At 39.4% G+C, this 14,576-nt stretch overlaps 1 long non-coding RNA gene across 1 annotated transcript; it reads left to right on the forward strand.

Annotated features, from left to right (window-relative positions):
* The first annotated feature begins 5,114 nt into the window (after nucleotides 1-5,114).
* LOC131591827 (uncharacterized) lies at nucleotides 5,115-14,307 on the forward strand. The gene is made up of 3 exons (XR_009280466.1): nucleotides 5,115-5,217; nucleotides 11,448-11,732; nucleotides 14,026-14,307. It is a non-coding gene; the product is annotated as an uncharacterized LOC131591827 (long non-coding RNA).
* The last annotated feature ends 269 nt before the right edge of the window (nucleotides 14,308-14,576 follow it).

Below are 14,576 nucleotides of genomic sequence, written 5' to 3' on the forward strand. Positions count from 1 at the left end.
CGCCCGCCCAGTGCGCAGGCGCCGCGGCCGCCGCTACCCGGGCCGGCCGCACAGGTGCCGGGCAGCGGCTGCGGGACGGGGCGGGGACGGCCGGGCGGTCTGCCCGCTGGGCTGTGGCGGCACACGGGAGGAGCCCCGAGCGGGCTGAGGCTCGGCGCCGGCCAGAGGACCGACCCGCCGGGCGGAGCGTGCAGCGGGAACCGGCTCCGTCTTTGTCCCGGTGGGGAGAAAGGCCCGCGCTGACCGTGATGCGGAGCGCTGCCCTGAGGGCACCGGTGCCCGGACACAAGTGGGAGCAGCCAACGTCCCTGGAGCTGGCATTTCTGCCCCCTTTCAGCCTGGTCTGCGCCATTACAGTAGTATAAAAAGAGATGAACCAAACCACCAGTTGTTCTAGTAGACCTACCAAGGAAAAGGATGGGTTAATGTTTTGAACACCTGGAGGAAAAACTCGTGTTCTGAAAGAGAACTGTGTGATGTGTATGGTAAACACCAGCTACAGGACGTCGGTGCAGTGCAGTGAGCGGCAGGGCAGCGGTGGCTCGATACGTTTCCACAGGGTCCTGCTTAGTCCTGTGCTCTCTTAGTGCTCTTCTGTAGGCACCTCGGGTAGTTGAGAAGGTGATTCTTGGCTTTTGCCAAAGGAAAGGATAAGATTAAGTCTTCATACACTTAAGGAAAAACTTCTGCCGTTGAAGAAAAATCTGTAAGGTAATGTCAGGAATAAGCACATCATTACAGGAAAAGTGCTAAGTGATTGTACCAGCACAGAAACATTCTGTTAAGTTCTGGATTGTAATAGCATCACTTCATGGAGATAGGACTGATGGTTTCAGACAAAGTTCCAGTCACAGTCTGTGTGAGACTAAGATGTCTCACACTTTCTCAGATCAGACGTGGACAGAGCTGTGGTCTGTGGCCATTAACCTGAACACAATAATGTCTTCTTTTAAAATATGGACATTGATTTAATCAATAAGTCTTTTTCCAAAGCAACATCAGACCAAATTCAAACTCCATCAGATGCATTTGGATTTTGGTTAATAAACTGGAAGCCCCTTAAATGTCAGAGAACAGTTCAAACAGCTGAGTGCCAAATAGCATCTTAACTCTGAAGTACAGCAGAAGTCACTTGAAACCTTTGTGTCAGACAACCAAACACAGGTCATTGTGTATGTCCAGAGGTTCTCTCACCTTGAGTTTAGCTACATCCTGAGCTCTGCTGTGTTTTAGACACACAGTCAAAGAGGTATAATCTCCAGCAGCCATGCAGCTGCATTCAGCCCATGTAGAGATCACTTGGGTAAAATTGTAAAGCTCATGGGTAACAAAGTGCAAGGAACGCAGCTGTCAGCTCTAGCTCTGCACAACAGCCTACTGATTGTTGTACTTGCCTGAGAAGTATCGAATTTAAAGAATTAACATTCTCCACCTCCCAGGAGATGTGGGAATCAGGCTCAAAGATGATCTTACATTTTCACTGGTGGCACTGTGCTACAAATATTGAAATAGTAGGGTTATAGCAATTTAACTTTGCACCTTGGACATTTACTGTGAATACTGGTAGTCATGTCACCAATATAATTTTACTCAGTGATCAAAAAGTAAGAAAGGAAAAGACAACTGGCAAATCATAAACCAGCATTGGAAATTCAGAATCTTTTCATTGTATTTGGGCTTCTGTGTTTAGCCACTTTCAACAGAATTTTCTTTCTCCTTCTAATCCAATGAAAGTTTCTCTTTTTGCAGCTTATGGCCCATATTGTGCTTGCATGGCAAGATTTTGGTAGTGATTTGCCTGTAAGAGTGGCTTGTCTGAGAAGCTTCTGGAAGTTTCCCTCATGTCACAGAGCTAATGCCAGCCAGCTCCAGGATGGGCTCATCACTGGTCAAGGCTGAGTCAGTCAATGATGGTAGTAAAACCTCTGTGATAACATGTTTAAGAAAAAAAAGTTTGCCACTAAAGGACACAAAATTATTCACATGAATGCTTCTGTGTTTGAACAGGAAAGAAGAAACTTTATTCTTTGACTTCAGTATTTATAGATTCTCAACAATGACCAGGGATTGTATAATTAAGTTACCACCTTCCCAAGCACACTGGTCATGTGAAACATCCATCAAAAGACGTTTCGTATAAGGAATGTGATAAACAACTTACATTTATAGAACTTTCATGGAAAAGTAACTAAAACTATAAAGACATTATCAGAAGGCTTTAGTTTTCAGGGTGACAGAAGTTAGTGCACAGAAGTAATTGTGGCCAGAGGGACAGGAGTGAGAGAAACTGCCGTGCAGATATCAAAATCAGTAAAGGGAGATGGGGAGGGAGGAGGTGCTCCAGGTACTGGAGCTGGGATTCCCCTGCAGCCCATGGTGCAGGCCATGGTGAGGCAGCTGTGACCCTGCAGCCCATGGAGGATCACAGGGGAGCAGGGATCCACCTGCAGCCCCTGGAGGACCCCACAGCAGAGCAGGTGGATGCCCAAAAGAGGCTATGACCCTGTGGGAAGTTCACCCTAGAGCAGGTTCCTGGCAGGACCTGTAGGTGCATGGAGCCCATGCTAGATCAGGTTTGCTGGCAGGAGTTGTAATCCCATGGGGGACACATGCTGGAACAATTTGTTCCTGAAGGATTTCCCATCTGTTGTGAAAAAAGAACCCATACTGAAACAGTTCATGGAGAACTGTGGCCTGTGAGAAGGATTCCTCTCCCTGAAAAGCAAGAAGCAGCAGAAATAATGTGATGAAGTGACCATAAAGATAACCACCTGGCTCCATGCACCACTGCTGGGGAGGAGATAAAGGTATGGGAATAAAGTTAATCCCTGGAAGGAGGGAGAAGTGGGGAAAATGTGTTTTTAAAATTCGTTTTAGTTCTCATTATCATACTTAGATTTTGAATTGTGTTGATTTCTCCAAGCTGGGTCTGTCTTGCCCATGACAATGACAGATCTCTCCCCATCCTTATCTCAACTCATAAGATTTCATTATATTTTCCCTCCTCTGTCCAATTGAGCAGGGAAGGGATAGAGCAGCTCTGGAGGGCAACTGGCATCCAGACAATGTCAATGGCCATTCTTTCTTGTCCTTTTCCTATTCATCTCCAAAAAAGTGAGAAGTTCCTCCTTCTTAATAACCCCCCATTCAGTGAAGCATTGGGATTATGTCATCTCAATGTTCTCTTCTGAGTTCCTTAGCCTCCCCCTCTGTCACATGCCCCTGGAACCATGTGGGTTATCTTCTTCTGGGTATTTTCTGTCTTCTAAGTATTCCCTGCATACCTAGGAACCCATACTGGACACAGTGTTGCAGACGTGGCCTCCCAAATGGAAAGTAAATAATAATCATCTGCCTTCACCCCCTGTGATGTTGATGTGGCACAGTATAGGTGTTAGTCTTAATTTCCCCAGAGTTGCAGTGTTGACCCTCGTTTCACTTTTTAATTGGGACCCACAGGTTTGTTTTTTTTGCAAAGCCACTATCTCATTAGTCAATCCTCAACCTATACCACTGTTAGGGGGCTTTTGCCCTGGGTGCAAGGCTCTGTCCTGCCAGGACATTCTCCAGCTTGTTCAAGGTGTCCTTACAGAGCAACCCTGTCCTCTAGTATGTCAGATACCCCCTGGTTTCAGCCACTCATTTCATCATAAAAGACCATGACATGGGCTATACAAAATGTGCCTTTCTGCCTTCCCCCTCTCCAATTTTAGAAATTCCAACTAAGGTTAACTTCTCTAGTGCTGTATTTTTTGGGAGGTGGAAATGCGTATTTTTGGAAGACGGCCAAACAGCAACTGAAATCTTATTCTATTTTAAATGCATTTTCATCACTTTTGCGTTCCAAACTTAAGGAAGTCCTTAAATGGGCATTGTTGCATGCATGTGTAAATCCTGGTAATTTAGCTGATCTTGTAATGTGTGAGTGGAAGACCCTAATCTGTATATTACTGTTTAACTCCTCATGTAGTTTGCAATGTAACTAATTAGTAACATGGGCAAACAACCACACCCAAATTTTGGCCTGTCAGCCAGTCATGTGCAAAGCGTTTCTGGGACTGATAAATGCTGCCAGCACAGATCAGGCAGTTCCACCTGACCTAGCAGGAAGTGCCTTCAGGAGGGTGCTTGCAGAGTGGAGTCCTTTCAGCCAGAAGCTGGCCATTGAATAAGAGAAATTTGGATCAGGGTAGCAAAGACTCTGATAAAACTCACTTCACAACACACTGCTGCAGTTGTTCATCCAAGAGGTTAAACTGGAACTTGGATCCAATTTGAGTTTCATTGTGTAAAAAAAGAACAAGTATATGATGTTGCCTGACTTCAAAAAATAGAATATTCCTCTGTAAAATATGAACAATAATTGAAATTTATTATAACTTTCTTTTTGTCTTATGTAGATATGATTCAGTGAAAATTAAAAAGATTTTTAGAACAATATATAATTCTTCATACAATCCACAATTAGCTTGTATCCAGGGAACATGGAAATTCATAGTGAAACCAGATACAGTGTAAAATGTACAGGATGCATTTGCATATAACAAAGGTAAGGATGAAAATACTTTTGATCCATTTCATGTAAATTCTAGGCAAAAAATATATTATTGGGGTGGGGATTTGAGTTTAGCTTTCATTATCTGGCTAACGTTTTCAATATAAATTGCAGAGTTTGAAGCAGAATCCTTATTTATTCATTGTCATCTAGATTATGAGGAGCTGGTGAGAAGCTTTGAACTAAGGCTTCTGTTGCAACTTGATGATCAAATTATTTTTTGTTTCTTGCTTGTGAGTATGGCTTTGAAATATGCAAAATTCAGGACAATTTCTCTTAGTTACTGGATTGTGCTTCCAAAATATATGAAGTATTCTAGCAAGGGAGTTACATTTTTGGTAGAGGATATTGAAGCGTTATCTCAAACAGTTCTGATAGTAGGTTTAGTATCCACTGAGAGGTTTTGTCTTGCCAAAGGGCTGGTAGTAACACCTGCTGAGATGCCTTGCCATCTGTTTGTACATCTAAAAGCTGTAAGATTTGATTACTAAATGTTTCCTCACATGCTATGACCACTAACATTTTTTTTCTGTAGTTGGGATGCATTTTGGATGAAGCACCTGGCTTCACAGTCATTTTTCCCAAGAGAAAATAATTGTGAGCTGGAGTGAATTAATGCTGCGATGCTGCATTGAACAGAGTTCATTTTTGCAGAGGTGAAGGTAAAGTTGCATTGACCCTGAGGGATCTCACGTATAATATGTGCTAATCAAGAAGTATCACAAATCATAGTCATAAAGCATTTCACTGCAAATACAGATAGTCCAGCATTCCTTAATATATCGCTCTTAGTCTTAGATGTAGATTCATATAATGTCCTTGCTGAAAGCATCTCATGAAAACTGTATATTCAGAAACTCCATATTAAACAAATTTTAGACATAGAATCCTGAGAGAAATTCAGACTCCTTCAAGGGCAGAGAAACTGCAGAGAGACCTCAACAAACTAGAGAGATAGACAATCACCAACTGTATGAAGTTTAACAAGCACAAGTGCTAGAATCTGCACCTGAGACAGGGCAATTCTAGTTGTGTGCATGGGCTGGGGAACAGGAGGCTGGAGAGCACCAACAAAGAAAAGGACCTGGGGGTCCTGGTTGATGCAAGCTGGATGAGTCAACAGTGCTCTGGCAGCCAGTAGGGCCAGCTGTGTCCTGCAGAGCATCAGGCACAGCATTGCCAGCTGGGCAAGGGAAGGGATTGTCCCACTCTGCTCTGCACTGGAGCAGCCTCACCTCGAGTGCTGTGTGCAGTTTTGGGCACCACATTTTAAAAAAGGTGCTGAGTTATCAGAGAGGATCCAAAGAGGGGCCACGAGGATGGTGAAGGTTCTGAGAGGGAAGCCAGATGAGGAGCTGCTGAGATCTCTTGATCTGTTCAGCCTGGAGGAGACTGAGGGGAGTCCTCACTGTGGTGTTCAACAACCTCAAGAGGGGAAGTGGAGCAACAGACATTGATCTCTTCACTCTTGTAAGCACTGAACAGGACTTGAGAGAATGGCATGAAGCTGAGTTGGAGAAGATTTAGGTTGGATATCAGGAAAGATTTTCACCAAGAGGGTGGTCAGACACTGGAACAGGCTCCCTAGGGAAGTGGTCACAACACCAGGACTGACAGAGCTGAAGTGTGTTGCCAACACTCTCAGGGAGATGGTGTGATTCTTGGGATGTTCTATGAAGAGACAGGATTTAGGCTCAATTGACCTGATAGGTCCCTTCCAACTCAGCATATTCTATGATTTGGGCACATTAAGACTCCTTTGTTAGTGTCTCTGATCCTGATGGCCAAATGGATAGAACACTTGCCAAGGAAGTAGAATACCTTGATTTCAAAATCCTTAACTACGAGTTAGAGACCCCTTTTAAGCACAAGGCACAGTTAAATTCAATTCACACAAGGAATTCAAGAGCTGGGGGACTGTAGACAAATTAAAAAAGACAGCCTGATTCTATTGAGAGCGAGCTTAACTTGAGGAAGGGAAAAAACCCTATTGAATTCTGGTTGCAATTCCCAGTATTGTTTATTTCTATCCTAAGATGCATTAATGGGAAATGAATAAACTAGTCTTTAGAGCACAGATACATTAACTTTCAGGTAAAGGTGAGATCACTCAGACAATTCTATGTTGTTTTTTTCCTGTATCAGTCACATCAAAAAAAGTTTTGATTAAAAGTTTTCTATGTACTACAAATGAAACTATGTGAGCTGGTTATCATGATATGATTTTATAATCCAATGCAACTTGTTTACAGAATTTAAACTGTACATACTTACATGCCGCATATTTGTGGTGAAATCTTGAAATTAAATTCAGTTATATTTGCATCAAATCCACATTTGCATAATTGCAATGTTTACACTATTCTCATACCTTAGCCTTGACAGTATCTTACAGAAAATCCCTGGGCTAGAATAATTCTGAATCTTAGTCAATGTGTATTCCAATCTAACAAAGAGCTGCATCTTCATGCTCTATTCCCCAATTAACATAAAGCTTCATTACCCTTTTGGGATAAAAAAAAACCTGCTATGTTCATTGTCTTACCCATAATTCATTTGTTTATAAAGTTATTAAAACTCATAATTAATTAGACTTCTCATGAGGTATAATTCCCTTCTGGGCTTTCTGGTGCATGACTATAAAGTTTAGCAAGGGGAACAATTTGCATTGCATCTCTTCCCTGGAGGTCCTTGTCATCATTTGATCATGGATTCAACCTATTCTGTTGTTTTCCCTTTACACCCTTCAGCTTTGATTCCTGGTTGCACAGTGACACATCTTCACACAGAGGAAGGAAAAATTTTCTGGCCTAAAAGTATTTAGCTTGTGATTACAGCAGTTCTGTGGAAAGTATGAGCTGGTGGTTCAGTCATCAGCAAGGCTGCTTGGGGGCTGGAATCCAGCCTACCCATTTCAGTGCTGCACCTTCTGACAGTAGGTTCTGGCAGGAGAGTTAGAGAGCATACGGAGCAAATCCTCTTTTTGAGAAAAGTCTGTGCAGCTGGAAACCACTGAGGTGACAAGAAGTGACCATTGTAATGTCCCAAGAAGACATTCTGCATCATCATATCAGTGCAGTTTGTAACCCTGTCCTACAAGGGAAGAAAAGGTCTAATTGAATTAATATAGTTTGGGTATGTTAAGTGGGATTTGGACACGTGCTGTTGGGAACTCAGCTTCAACTAGCCAAGAAGTTCAAGTATTCTTCTTTCCTCCTCATAGATCACTAACGAGTACTGCATGACTTGCCACTTTAAAATAATTTGTCTTGCATACCTTTCCTTAAGAAAGGCATCATTCTGTGTAAATATTCTCACCTTTTTGCTTATGTGCCTGGCTGGGTAAAAAAACAAAACCAAATATGCTTCTCATAGGACAGATATTTTACTTAACAAAAGAAATAATCTAGTAAAATATATTAGGAAAAATGAAATATTTGCTTACAGGATTATATAATGAATTTGCATCTTCTTACCGCATTCAGTTTTCTTCCAGTCCAGTGATTTTTTCCTGTACACTCTTCCTGTAGAGTGAACATAAAGTTAATTTAATTCATGTTCTCATCCCCGATTAATCTGATTAATACAAAACACATACAGATATGCCACAAAATGAGCTTCATGCTTTCAGAAATCGTTTAATTGAGGCATATATATTCTAAGGCTTTGTGATGTGCACTAGGAAATGGAGGATAATGCATTTGGATAAGCAAATTGGGGCCAAATGCAGACCTGGTCTAGCGTGCTGATTCACAAGATGATCATGTTCTCTACCAAATAATGTATTTAAAACCTATTCCTAATTATGAATCTAGTGAAGTTTAAAATAAAGTGTTGCCTGCTGTCTGTTCTTATGTAGGTGGAAGCAAAGAATCTAGACTGTTGAAGAGAGAAGAGAGAGTTGTAAAGAGAAGACATAAGAATGTTTAAGTCTTTCAGAGGAAAATAAAAAGGACCATGTTCCTAAACTTATCTCAAAATGTGCTGGTGTGGGGAAAGTCCTGCAGAAATGTGTACATGCACTTCTGTTTCTCTGTGTGTACATATGTGGTGTATGTCTGCACACAGTTGTGTGGATATAGCATGGGGAGGGATGGAAAGCTGTAGAGTGAGAGAGGTGAGTGAGAGAAATATGTCTGGAGGGAGGCCTAGACAAGGAAAGGGAGAATGACAGATTCATGAGAAGAGGGGAGAAAGAAGTCACAGGAAAGATTCAGAATGAAAGGATGCAGTAAGGTGTAGTAGCTTAAAATTAATGCAGACAAGACTGACAGGAGGAAGTATATCAGAAAAGGGGAGGAAGAAGGAAAAAACAAGCAGTAGTAGAATTCATTAAGCCAGGTTTCCTGGGGTTCTGTGACTTGCAATGAGGTTATCTCCTGTTTGCTGACCATTTTCTTTGGTTTTGTAGTAAAAGCAAGGAAGCGTAAACATAAACATCCGAGTCCTGAGTGTAAACAGGGCAAAAGTGCATAGAAAATCCAGAAATAACAACATTTATATTCAAAAGGATGCCACTACTTTTGTAAGCTCTTTTATATATGTGTCTATATGTAAATCAAGTCGTATATTGCAGGACAATGGGAACCTTTCAGATTTTGAGATATTATGATTCCAGAAGCAAATTTGCAAGATACTACTCAACATTGAGGAACATATGCAGATATTTCAAGTTGTCTGAGGACATGCCATGAAAACAAAAAACAAAAACAAACAAACAAAAGAAGCTGAATTCCAGAAATAATACTGTCAAATGTACCAAGAACAAGTATTTGTAGAAATGCAATGTACAATTGACCCAATCAATAGAAAATTACTCTTTCATATAAAGAAGGACTACAGATAATGAATCACAGAATGAAATGAAAGAAAAATGAAAGGTTCATGGCCTAAAGAAAACTGGTGATAGGCAGCTAATGAGCTAGTCTACATTGTCTAAGACAGAGAATATCCATATAAATGAATTGTGGTGCAGCTCTGCCCTCAGTGGGAGACTGATTGGGTTTCTACACTCTGCCTGGCTCTACTCAGCTTGTGGGAATGTTGTAACACTGAGACCTTGAGCACTGTCAAAATCAGTTGAAATTTTCAGGAAGGTTCCAAAGCTTATTGCAAGATTTACACTGACAGAATGTGCAACAGAGTAAATTTTGCTTCCTTAGGAAGGGAGACAAAACCTGTAGAAAAGCAAAAAGAGATGGACAACCTGTTGATTTCCACTATATTAGAGCTAAATGCAGTTTACTTTTGCACTGCAAATTAGATTTGTTTCTTCGATGGCAGAACATGGCATGCCTAATTTGGAGTGTAAGTCCAAAATAAAGGACACATTTATCAAAATAAAGTCAGTGACAATAACCTAAAGGTACAAATGGGAAGTCCAATGCACAACACAATTAACTAGAGGTACAAATTGGGAGATATAAAGCACAACACGATTCTGGATAAAAGAAAATGTGCAGCAAATGTGACAGACAAGATTGTGACACAAGGCTGCTCCTATTTCAGTGTTCAAAATCCACAAATGTGTAAGAAAGATATGCACTAAAAGATCAGGAATCAGAAAATTAATAAGTGATTACATAAATAGTATTCAGTATATTCCCATAAATACTATTCAGCAATAAAAGAGAGCAGTTATATCCGTGTCAATATATTTCAGCAACCTCCATTCAAGTTGAATATGGATGGCAATGACAAATAGTTCCAAGGAATCAAACCTCAAACAGAGAATCAATCCCTGTAATGAGCAGGACTGATCTGCTCTGATGCTGACCTACTGGGTTTCTCTTCCACATTTTGACAGTACTTGAGTGAATGAATTTTTTGCTAATGAAACTGAACTGAACTGAGATTGGCAGAGGATATTTTGGCACAAGATATTTTGTCAATCATGGCTCTTGTTAAAACTTCTTATCCCACAACTTCTACTAATTGTATTTTTTAATGTGTTAGAGAAAAAGTTGGTGAGCAGATTATCATTTTTCATTCATCAGCTTGGCAAGCTTTTCTGTTATTTCCTTCAAGCTAACTTAGTATGTGATATTTAATTGGCTACTCAAATATTGTCCAAGCACCATGCCAGCTGCCTCTCAGGTGAATTAATTATGTCATTTTCTATGCTTATAATGTATCTCCTTAAACTACTGCAGAGTTAGTAATCACATAGTATTAAGCAGTATAGAATGGTTCTGAAAACCATATGAATTTGGTCTTATCACTAGTCTGGTAAACTTTTTTGTCTAACAGTTTTTACTGTTGCATAGACTATGTAGCACAGACTTCATCCTGGAGAGCTAGTGAGCTCAGTGCATTATGTGCAAAGGAATTAGCTACAGCCCATAGAGGATTGTGGTAGCCCTGGGCCATTGCACAGCAAACTAATAGTTGGATTCTGTTAATTCATTATTGGTGTTAGCACACTCTGTTTTATAAGATATAAGCATTTGGATAGGGTGAACTCACTATTTATATTTTTAAGGAGAGGAAAAGGTAAGAGGAGAATTTAACAAACCTGACAGTTTACCTTTGGTTCCCCCCAGATAATGAAGCCAGTAGTGAAAGACACTATTATTAAGCATTTAGATGATAATGGGGATATGTAAAAGGTACTTATACCTGCCAAGAAGTAGTCTTAACAGGTCACCTAATTTCCTTCTTAATGAGTAATAGGCCTCAAGAAACAGAGAAGTGGAATCTAGCAGGATTTCAGGAAGTCTTTTTATATTTCCTTATGTGGCATTTTCATTCACAGGCAAGCTAATGTGATTAGAAAACCATGTGCAAAGAGAATTTATCAATAGTTTGCTATTTTATTGTTTTAAGACTCTGTCCTGGTTGAATACCATTAAATATGTTTATTCATAACTGGGTATGTTTGTTTAATTTATAGATTATTTCAAGTTGAAGGATCTGCAAGCTTGCAGAAGGCCAGCATGAGAACTGAAAATTATTTTGATTAATTGAAAGAGCAGTCCACAAAAGCAACCACAGAATAACAGAATGGGTCATGTTGGAATGGAATACAGTGGTTCATCTGGTCCGACCTCCCTGGTCAAGCAGCTCATTCCAGAATGGCACAGAATTCTGTCCAGACAGTTCTTGAATATATCCAATGAGGGAGACTCCACAACCTCTGTGGGCAACCTGTTCCAGTTGTCAAACACCCACACAGTAGGTAAGTTGTTCCTCATGTTCTGGTGGAACTTACTGTGCATCAGTTTTTGCCTTTTGCCTGTTTTATAGCTTAGCACCGTTGAGAAGAACCTGGCTCTATCCTCTTGACACTAGGTGTATTTCAACTTTGGAAATATGAAATTCTGCTCTCACTCAAGAATAGACACTGTGTAGGCGGAGGGCAGCATTAGTAATTAAAAAATAATGCTGAGGAATTAGATAAGGATGCTACAGAGTATGTGTGTGCATGAACCTCTGTGAATTACATTCCCAAAGAGAAGTACAGGATTAGTGCCACAGTCTATCATATTACCAGAATGATAACAATTACCACAAACTGATGAGAAATTAGTGAGGTCAAAAATTATAATAATGACAGTTTTCAATTCTGTGCTATCATGCTGTTAAGATTTCCAGCATTCAGGAGTGAATAGCCCATCTTGAGATTGTAAAGGCTATAGGGAAAATGAGACAAGACTTCTCCAACAGTAACATTCTAATTTTTAGAGGAAAAAAAATTGAAAGAATAAGTTTAAAAAAGTTTACATTGGATTGGAGACTACAAAAATATCATGCAATACACCAAATGTCAATAAATACCCTCTACTAGGGTGACATCAAGAGTATTAAAAGCATTTAAAACCAAAATAACATTGCTGTGATTCAACCACAAAGAAAGATGCTAGAATACAGAATAACTTTTAAAAAAATGTAGGCATGTCCAAAAGAGGGGGGAAAAAACAAGATGAAGAATCTCTATAATGCTAAAGGCATAATCACAGAAAAGTCCAAAAATACTATTATGAAGCCCTAGATAAATGTTCACAGACAACTTAACCACATTGGAAAGAAGCAGCTGACCAGACCATTAGTGCAACAGACCTGTGATCACAAGCAGCACTCAACTCAAACATAAATAATATCAGAAAAAGCTAAACTAATTATTTGCATCCGTTTTCACTGAAGAGAAGGTCACATCAATTCTCAACACCACTCTTTAGAAGTGATTAATTTGAGGAACTGTCTCAATTCAAATATTAACAAAAAATTGTTTAAAACAAACCACTTAAATTAACCATCCTAAGTAACAAGGATAGGATGGTTATCAACCCAGAGTTGTAAAGAAATTCAAACATGAGATTACTGAGCAGTAGTATTGAAATATATAACCTGTGGTTTAAATCAGCCTCTTAGGACTAATGGTCTGGACAATTAAAAAATGTTACACCAAGCTTATAACAGGCTCCAAGAGAAATTCTAGATACTGCTGATTCATAAATCAGTTTTCTTTCTATTTAAATAAATATTATACAAGTAAATACATAGATAAATGCAATGTACTGACAGACAACCAGCAGAACTTCTGTTTGGGAGTCATGCTTTACCATCTGTTAGAGATCTAGATCTTCTAGAGAAGGAAATAGAATACCTGTCATCTGTTTAATATTTTTTTCATAGATATCCTTATCCAAGGTGCCAAAATAACTTACAATGTTATACATAAGATGTAAAAATAATAATAATAAGGTTAAATAATCAGATTTTAAAATGAGAAGAAACTATGAGAGAAGATCCCCCAAAGAATCTGAGGTAGAATACTATATGTGTAAAATAGTCATAACCATATGGAAAAGGAGAGAATAGTGAAAGAACAAAATTTTCAGGTGATATATTATGCATGCTAGACAAATATAAAACTGACTGCAAAGAAATCCACAGAGATCTTAAAATACTGGACGTCTGTTCAGTAAAAACAACCAAATAAAATTGTGACAAGTATAATAACATGCACATGAGGTAAAAATACCATAATTATAAATATATAACAGCTGTCTCAAAGTGTGGCATCTATTGTCTTTCAGATAGAGATCTGAAACCACTGGAGGTGGGGAAAAAACAATGAAGAGAATGTTAGAAATTACTAGGTATAGGGAGAACAAAACAGAAAATCCCATTTATCACTGTCAACTCATCCTGGTCCTCCTTTTGAACACTTCATACCTAATAAGGTGTTTTGAAAAGAGGTGTTAGAGAATGTTTTTAAAATCCTACAAAAGAGGGACAGTCACTGAGAAGAGCAGCAGCTTCTGTAAAGGGGCAAGAAAAAGACTTCCCATGCTTGGAGAAGATAGGGAGGTGATACAGAGCTATAAAATTGTAAATGGTTTGAATAAGATGAATAAGGAGTGTTTATTAATTTTTTTAAGCTCACAAAAACTATCAAGCCCTTAAGGAAATTATCAGGGAGCAATGTAATGTAAATGTAAACATTACAGAATCTTAATACTTTACAGGTAAATTGTGGGTCTCATTGTCATAAAATACTTTGGAAATTAAAAGATCAAATGAGTTCCAAAAGTGATGGATTGATGGATAAATGGATGCAGAAATGTCCATTTGTAGCTCTAAAATATTATGGCCTTTAGTGCAGGAAGCTCTTTGACTGAGAAGACATAACAGGTAGGATCAATGTTATGCTTTTCTTGGCAGTTTTGCATTCTGGCTTCAGCTTTGAATGTGGTTCTGGGTTGCACTGCCTTTCAGACAAGCACAAAAGGCCACAGGTTCTTATGAAATGCTTGTGACATTCTACACAGAAGAGCAGGTTCTTGCAGATATAGTATATGCCAAGCAGAGAAAGTGTCAGAAATGTCAGAGAGAAAATGGAAAGTATCAAATGGTGAAGTAAAGACATGGATTTGACAGAATATTTCTCTTCAGTTCAACTCTGGTAAATCACTAGCTGGAAAACTGGCCAGGTTTTGGCATTGTGTTTCAAGCAAAATTATCCAGAAAAAAAAAAAATCTATAAGTATAAAAATAGCTCAAGGAATATGACTTATAA

This window comes from Poecile atricapillus, chromosome W (assembly GCF_030490865.1).
Source record: "Poecile atricapillus isolate bPoeAtr1 chromosome W, bPoeAtr1.hap1, whole genome shotgun sequence".
Taxonomy (NCBI): Eukaryota; Metazoa; Chordata; class Aves; order Passeriformes; family Paridae; genus Poecile; species Poecile atricapillus.